This window comes from Mizuhopecten yessoensis, unplaced genomic scaffold (assembly GCF_002113885.1).
Source record: "Mizuhopecten yessoensis strain PY_sf001 unplaced genomic scaffold, ASM211388v2 scaffold179, whole genome shotgun sequence".
NCBI classification, from domain to species: domain Eukaryota; kingdom Metazoa; phylum Mollusca; class Bivalvia; order Pectinida; family Pectinidae; genus Mizuhopecten; species Mizuhopecten yessoensis.
The window spans coordinates 454,920-463,990 of record NW_018403417.1 but is presented as its reverse complement, the minus strand read 5'-3'; the positions used below and the strand labels follow the sequence as shown (position 1 = coordinate 463,990).

The following is a 9,071-nucleotide window of genomic DNA, read 5'->3' as shown; positions in this document are numbered from 1 at the left end:
ATCATATGTTGTCTTTGTTGTAATTTATTTTAAACATGTTTACTCAAAAACGCACTCAGAATATAGAAGAATGTTAAAACGATAGAAATTGAAAAAGAATATTTATCAAACCTTTTAAAAACATTTCAGCGGATATATTGCAATTTGCTAGTTTAAAAACATAGAAAAAAAAAAATCAAGAATACAATTATTTGATTCATATGTACATCACTTCCAAAAAAGAATACTGCCCCGGGTGAGGATCGAACTCACGACCTTCAGATCGCTCTGTTTTGTGATTATGAGACTGACGCGCTACCTACTGCGCTACCAAGGCGATGAGTGACGGATGTTTACATTGGTAACAATATCATGGCCCTTATCTGTCTGGAAGCAAAAATATAATCTCTTATCTGTAATGTTTGACAAATATGGTACAAACATGAGATTACAATAAATAATAGTTATCTAGATTAACAGAAGCATGAAATAACTGGCGAAGGTGCCATTAACGGAAGTTGTCATTAAACTAACACATTGAAACAGGTATAGTATTAAATAATAGTGTATACATTTTCGTCGGCACAGCGTAATCCGAACTCATTCGACCTAGAAGAATAAAAAAAAAACATTTGTAAACGATTGTAAGTATTGTTCAATGAGCCTAATTTGTTTACACTAAATCAGTCGGCCGTACGTTTGGAGTACTTACTACGACGTACTAAATTGACTCGGTTGTATTTCATATTAAGTTTTTTTACGAAACTGTTTTAATTCCTAGTCAAACCAGAGAGTATAATTATACGTCTCTGGTCAAACCAGTGTATTATACGTCTCTGGTCAAACCAATATATATGTATAGGCATGTTTCATAGTTCGCACTGGTATGATATCTTAAAGCACTAACTAGGTAAACGTACTAAATACGCTTCAAATATCGGTGCTGCGGGCGATTTGAGCTTGACATAATGTCTGGCTAATCAGCGAGGCTATGTATTCGCCTTCTGGTCATTGATATGAACAGATACCGACAGCAAAGTAAATGTCATCGAGACGAGAAAATTATCGGTACGATACCGCGAACTTATCAGCAATTACATTGACACTCCTTTTAATAAGCAGAAGAGCTAAGGCGGTAAACTGATCTATGGAGAGACAAACTGTATGTGAATTATAATGATAAAGTAGGTATTGATAGATTATATAAGACGGAAACTCAAAAAAGATATGATGTAAACTTCCACCGTTCTACGCTTAATGTGTTAAACATAGGAGGCCTCCCTGGAATTGTGACAAAGATAGTAGGTTGACTTTGACATTTAATTAAAAAAATGTCAGAACCAGTAAAAGTAAACCTGCGTGGGAAGTAGACTAGTAGGTAGCGCGTCAGTCTCATAATCACATGTAAACAGAGCGATCTGAAGATCGTAAGTATGTTCATAATGAGTATGTATGGCCTTGGTAGCGTTGGAAAGCACCCACAAGTCGTGGTTTGAATAGCCAATGGAAACCACAGAACCAGAAATCAGGTGACCAATCAAAACCACAGAACCAGGATTCCTAAACCAGAAATTGACTAATCGGTAGTGAGATACTTTTCACAGCATCCGCCATTGTGTATGCTGCCTGCTTCATCACTGCTCGCTAAATAGATATTTCGTTAGACAATTCTGACGTTTTTTTTTATCAAGTTTTGATATATCAGGTAAGTAGTAATCATGATGTATAGCATTTATACCTGTATTTTTACACTTAACCAGTCCTTAGTAACTGACATGGAAACCGAAAGTAGGTCGATACTTTCATTTCATGCATACTGTACATAATTGAATGAATGTGAATGTTGATCTATTAATCTGTTTTATTTGATATTGTTGTCACATGCACACTTATTTAAACCATTATCATTATACCCATTACTTAATCTTGATGATATATATAGCTGTATAGAACAAACATATCAACAGTACTACAGTTATTATTAGAGTACAGTACACATAAAATAAACAAACTAATGACCCAAGTACTTGCATGAGAAGTTGTCATTAATTGTCTGTTAAGTATACATTATGCTGATGTTAATAACTGTCTGTTCGGTGTATGCAAACATTTTCATATGTGTCCAATTCATTGCTACATCAATGTTAGAGTGTTTGTAACTCAGAATCTAGATCGAATTCATATGAAAATAGATTGCCACATGTTTTATCCGCACATGTGTTTCATCAATTTCATGAGGTAAATGAATGACCCTGGTGGTGTTTCTCCAAACTCTTAAAATTATGCGCTATCTTTGTGCATTTTATTCAGCTTTAAATCAACAAGACACACGTACTGGTATATGATACAACAACATCTCACTACTGACCCCCAGTCCTGTGTACAGTTTAAATGCTTAAATGTAGTGTGACGTTATTGGGGTCCACAAAGGGGATAATTTTATATTGGTTCTCAAATCATCGGGGCATATGGTGCTATCCTAACTTATCCGAGTTTTGCATTACAGTGGATGACTTAAGTAGAGAGGTATTTATATTACGTCTCTGATTGTAGTAAATGTAAATTGGATCTGACTAATTTTATATACATTTTTACTGATATCAGATTTTTTATCGGTAAGTAATTTACTGTTATGTGACCAGCCTAACGGCCCGGGCACTATACCTCCCCAGACCACACTATAAGATAACAGTTCCCTCGGAAAAGGGCCATTATAGAAAAATATTATTGGCTTCGTCCGACTGTCCATGTGCATCTGTCAGTCTGTCTGTGTTGACTGTGGTTTTTGGAGCATATCTCAGCTACTCTTTCATAAATAGGTATCAAACTTTGTATATCATTCTAAGGCGAGGGCACTATACCTCCCCAGACAACACTATAAGAGAACTGTTCCCGAGGGAAAGGGTCATAGTAGATTTAGTACATCACATGACTGTCATTTGACAATAAAAAGACAAACATTAGGAACTTTAACGAAAACACATTTAATAATTTTTAAACAACTGTTGGAAATTTGAACATAACATTTGAAGTTTTGATTCATAAGTTGTTGTTAATTGTAACGGTACAATTATTAAATTTGAAAAGGTGTACAAAAAATGGAACGTTGAAATCTCGCTGGTTCTTGTAAATGCTGCCGCAAACCTTGCGTGATGTCATTAAGATAACTTTTTGAGTAGATCTCTCCTTTTTTGATGCGTATATTGGCATAAAAATCCGCCAAAACACCGTTCAAGGACTGCGACGGTAAATTGTGTCGCCTGCTTCGTCTTTATGCATTGCTGAGCCTCTGTGAGTCCGGAATCTCGAAGCCATTTTGGCAGACGACAACAATGAAGTGAAAGTAGAATATGTACAGCGCTCCCTAGGAGAAGGGAGGCAACTCTTAGCATCAGGCTACTTTTCCCGCAGTCTCAGCGGTCCAAAAACAGGTATAGTGCCCGTCTCCAGGTTTAGTTCCAGTCGTCAAGGGCAGATGCTAACTATACCAAATAGAACAAGGGTAGTTATCCAATAGCTATCCTAGAAATTATCATGTGATGTACGAAAGGTATGTAGTAAAAAGCCGGTGTGTCTCATCCTAAAATGAGGTCCTTGCCCTCAGGGGCCCAAACACTATATACGGGGAGCGGGGGAATCCATGAAACCAATACTTTGAGTAAACAATCTAGCTTCTATAAAATTGTATTTCCAAATTCACATTGCAACCATTCTCCATGAAAATTGTAATTATTCACAATAACTGAAAATATATTTGACATGTAATGTTGAACCCTGTATACATATTTTTATGGACTGTTATGTATTGTTTCAGGATCATGCAAGGAACATTGTATCCCTAGTTTCGGAGAAGCCAGTCTGGAGAGCTTTTGCTGTCAGATTCTCCTGAGGGTAGGCTTGGGAGTAAGGATACTCCAGCATGGTTCCCTCCCCTTAGCCTAGAACAAGTGGATAAGGAGGCTCGGGAAAGAGTTCGAACTAGACAAGGGGCTGAAAATAATGAAAAGGACGTTCTTGGTATGATTTTAAATATTATGATGGAAATTGTATTTTTAGGGTTTGGTTTCCATGTTCAAAATGAAGGATGCAAGACTGAAAATTAAACGATTCATTTTTTAGCTCACCTGGTCTGAAGGACCAAGGTGAGCTTATGCCACACTGTGGCGTCCGTCGTCCGTCCGTTGTCTGTCCGTACGTCCGTACGTCAACAATTTCTTTAAACGACTTCTTCTTCATAACCACTGGTTGGAATTTAACTAAATTTGAGTGGAAGCATCCCTAGGTGGTGGGGATTCAAAATTGTACAAATGGTGGAGCTGAACCCCCAGTGGGCTGAGGGGCGGGGCCAAAAGGGGTCAATTTGCCCATATTGCTTTAAGCGACTTCTCTGGAACAAAGAAGTGGATATTAACTATATTTGACTGGAAGCATCCCTAGGTGGTGGTGATTAAAATTTGTACAAATGGTGGGGCTGACTCCCCAGGGGGCTTAGGGGCGGGGCCAAAAGGGGACAATTTGGCTATACTGCTTTAAGTGACTTCTTCTCTGGAACTAAGTTATGGATATCAACTTTATTTGAATGGAAGCATCTTTAGGTGGTGGAGATTCAAAATTGTACAAGTGGTTGGGCTGACCCCCCAGGGTGCTGAGGGGCGGTGCCAAAAGGGGCAATTTGGCTATACTGCTTTAAGTGACTTCTTCTCTGGAACTAAGTTATGGATATCAACTTTATTTGAATGGAAGCATCTTTAGGTGGTGCAGATTCAAAATTGTACATGTGGTTGGGCTGACCCCCCAGGGGGCTGAGGGGCGGTGCCAAAAGGGGCAAATTGGTTATATTGCTATAAACGACTTCTTCTGCAGAACTATGCCATGGATATTGATCATATTTGGGTGGAAGTATTCATGGGAGGCGGGGATTCAAAATTGTACAAATGGCGGGGGCTGGCCCCCCGGGCTGAGGGGTGGGGCCAATAAAATGTATTACTTGGAAATGGTTTGGATCCCCACTGTATAACCATATATACAATTGCTGAGGATAAAGAGGTGATTGCACATATGCTTCCAGCTTGGCCTTGGGGACTGCCCCCCCCTTGGAGACTTAACCTCTGGGTCATAACTTTGAAACCGGCGAGACCACCACCCCAAAACTAAATATACAATTGTTGGGCATAACGAGACGAATGCAGTCATGATATTAGAACTGATCCCAGGGTCTGCCCCACCCTTGCAGACTCGGCACCTGGGTCATAACTTTGAAACGGTTGAGATCCCCACCCCAAAACTATATATACAAATGCTTGGCAAAAAGAGACAAATGCAGTCACGATATTAGAATCGATCCTGGGGTCTGGCCACAACTATACATAAAATTGCTGGGCATGACAAATCTAATATAGCTATGCTACAAGGATTGGCCTTGGGGTCTGGCATATTCCCTTGATCTCATTTGGAGAATAGTTTGCCATGATTGCTTAGGTATCCAGGTGAGCGATACAGGCCCTCTGTGCCTCTTGTTTTAAAGATTCCGGTTATATAACAGTATCAAACTCATGTTTGGTATATAGAGAGACATAAATATGAAAACACCTGACAAATCTTACTTTTGGTCATTATCAGTTAGGGGAGCAACCTAAATAAGTACTTTTGAAATCACTCAAGTACCGGTAAATAATTCCTCCGACCGATCATGAATTGGTTCATAGCATTTTTAGAGTCTTATGCTCCCTTAATATTTTTGAGGAAAACATATTTGCTACATTGTCAATCTATCGAGGTTCATTTGTATGGCAGAGTTTAAAGCATTTAGATTAAAAATGTTTATCACACATTAAGCTCAGATGTAAGAGCAGATAAAGTATTTTTGTAGGAGAGTACATCATGCAGAGTGGAAAATATCGGGGGAAGAGGTTTCGCTGGCTGCTGGAAAATGTCCCAGGGTATATTGGCTGGTTTATAGGTGCCATCATCAAAGATGAAGGGAAAGAGGATAAATCGGGAAAGCACCAACAGGCAATTAAAAATGCACTGAAAGTAAGTAAAGTTAGCTTAGTGTTTATAGCTCATTTGGCCCAGATAGCCTTGTAAGCCTGTTGTTATCTGCCTTCCTTGACTGCATGAACTATATCTGGCAATGCGCACTATACCATTTTTCGGCCTGCAGGAATGTTGCGTGACGACAAGAGTTGCGCCCCTTCTCATAGGGGGCGCTGTACATTTTACTTTCATTTCATTGTTATTGTCTGCCAAAAATGGCTACAGGAAACGTGGATTGCTTTACAGAGGCGCAACTAACTATAAAGACAAAACTATGGCCTTAGCGCAGTAGGTAGCGCGTCAGTCTCATAATCACATATAAACAGAGCGATCTGAAGGTCGTGAGTTCGATCCTCACCCGGGGCAGTTATTTTTATGCTTTAATACAGATATCATGTAACAGACAAAATATGTTACATGTACACATCCCTTATATTTTCATGTGGTTTTTGTTTATAATAGCAAATTACAAATGTATCATCGTATATCATGCTTAAAAATGCGAATATTTTCTTGATATAATTTTTATAAAATAATTAATTATAATTCCTTTTTTATTTCTTATTTTAAATACATTGTTGTTGATTGTTAACTTAAACAAATAACATACGAGTAACGAATACTACATGTAAATATCTTATCTTATTATAAATTTGAGTTATCCATCTTTGTTCAATTTCCAGTTACATACATATGGGTAGTTATGGTGACATATTCTCGTCACCAGTTAAGTTTAGTTGAGATAAACTATTTCTGCAGTATTGTCGCGCAAAGTCGACACCTCGTGATAATTAAGTGGACTTATTGATAAATCGTAAGGAGTGGAGAGGAGACCTTTTATCAGTACGGAAGCAACTTGCTGAAACAAGTAATTATAGTAATTTCAGCTATTGTAAGGCATTGTACATGAATAAAAGCCTGTACTGCATTCTATCTTATACAGTATTGTATATTAAGACAAAGAGATCTATATATTGACCACGAGTCATTAAGTTTATAATCAATCACCTTTTATCGATCAGTTCAGTATTGGGGTATTTATTGTATAGGATACGAATGCTATGATATGACCTCCGGATTGTATTACATTTGTAACACAATGAAATACCATGCGTAATCAGTCTATATTGATCTAAACAACTGCTTCCAAAAAACATGTATTTGCATATAAAACATGTAAATGTGTGTGTGTTTTTTTTATTAATTTGTATCTTATAAGTTTGTTCTTATTTATAAGACATAAATGAAAACAACATTTCTATTTTGTGCTTTTTGTACTCGTAAATTACTACAGCATTTGATATCTTCACCCTGTAAACAAAGATAATTATCCCGGTGTAATATTCGCTCTTTTACCCTAATTCCTAAATGGCCTTGCGTAAATGTTCAATTGACAATAGTAATGGTATATTTTTATAGTCAATATTACGTACTAGTATTCACCTACATGATCATTTCACGTTTGGGAATCTCGAAAGGCAAACATTTCCTGTTATATATTGTTTTTACCTCTAAATATCAAAAACACCAAGTTTTTTTTTCAACTTTGCTACCAAAATGAAAAAATAAAATTATACAGACCACTATAACATTAACGTCTTAAATACTTAATAAATAACCTGAAATTAAGAGCACAAATTATCAACTTTAATCCAAATACCACAGGCTCAAATTTTCTAAATAACGTTTGTGTTGCTGTAACTAAACAAGTAATTAATACAAATAATAAAGACGTAACGTTATGACATCAATAGCTGATTGTCATTGCTTGTTATTAATGCACCTCTTGGGTTCACAGTAATATACCCAGGTATCATCATCTGTAAGTAACTCAGAAAGGTTTCTCTAGTCGCAGTTACCGTACCTTTTCAATATATCTTTAGCACATTCTAGATGTTTGGCCTTTTGTTTAGATGTCAGCAAATGGGGATCCAATCGGGCACAAACCGTCTTTGATTTTAATCACTTGGTCAGAGTGTGATGTATACTGCTTTCTTTAATACCAACCATATGAGCTGTCTCAGAAACAGTGTAACGACCATCATTCTTAATAATTAATTTCACATCAGCAATGTTCTTCTTTAATGCTGCAACAACTGGTCTGCCTGGGCGTGTATCCTGTTTGGTGTCAATTTTACCATTCTTGAAGTAAATCACCAGTCTGCGAACAGTTCTCAATGTGACGGCATGCTGCACAACTCTACATGTATCTGGTTTGGCGGGGATCTGTAAACCACACACTGTTTGATATAGGAGTGTATTTCAGATTTAGTCTCAACCTTCATTTTAGCATTGCAAAGAAGCAGCAACTCACGAGAGCATACGTTATAACAATGAATAACTTGTTAATTTCTTGTGGAAAAATGTCCAAAATATCAACGCGTATTGTTCTTTAAATGATTTTGCAGTTTGTTAAGGCACTAAACTAATTCGTCGCCCGTTTGTACAAAAGTAAAACTTTCAATGACAATGATTCGAAGATATTAATTGTTTACGACAGATGATTGTTCTGTCAACAATCGTGAATGTATGACGTATTTACGAAAACTTAAGATTTCCTAGATTTCGAAGACAGTTTTTATTTTTTGAACCAAAGAATCTATTACACGATTCTTCTCTTACCGCTAATTAATACATGCATTTGATATATTACCGGCAAAACATACCTCGGATAAATAAAGGCAATTAGACTGCTATCACTGTGTATAGTCAAGACTTATCGCCTTGGTAGCGCAGTAGGCAGCGCGTCAGTCTCATAATCACATATAAACAGAGCGATCTGAAGGTCGTGAGTTCGATCCTCACCCGGGGCAGTTATTTTTTGCTTTTCTACAGATATCATGTAACAGACATAATATGTTACACATCCCAATCGGTTGGATATTTTACTAAATTTGCATCAACATACTAAAATATCCAACTTCAACTACCAATGTACAAAGCCTATCTCACATTGACCCAAGAATTCAGAAGTGGTTTGCGAAATAAGAGGGAAATAAACGATAGCATAAACGACTTCAGGAATGAAATAAAAATATATTTTCCTCGTTTATTTT

The 9,071-nt window shown here is 37.2% G+C and overlaps 1 long non-coding RNA gene and 2 other non-coding genes across 3 annotated transcripts; 2 read left to right on the top strand and 1 right to left on the bottom strand.

Moving 5' to 3' along the window:
- Positions 1-227: 227 nt before the first annotated feature.
- On the bottom strand, positions 228-316 carry Trnam-cau. Its single transcript is given in 2 exon segments — positions 228-263; positions 280-316. It is a non-coding gene; the product is annotated as a tRNA-Met (tRNA).
- Positions 317-1,565: 1,249 nt separating this feature from the next.
- On the top strand, positions 1,566-6,006 carry LOC110457093. Its single transcript, XR_002463664.1, has 3 exons — positions 1,566-1,684; positions 3,794-3,996; positions 5,849-6,006. It is a non-coding gene; the product is annotated as an uncharacterized LOC110457093 (long non-coding RNA).
- Positions 6,007-8,736: 2,730 nt separating this feature from the next.
- On the top strand, positions 8,737-8,828 carry Trnam-cau. Its single transcript is given in 2 exon segments — positions 8,737-8,773; positions 8,793-8,828. It is a non-coding gene; the product is annotated as a tRNA-Met (tRNA).
- The last annotated feature ends 243 nt before the right edge of the window (positions 8,829-9,071 follow it).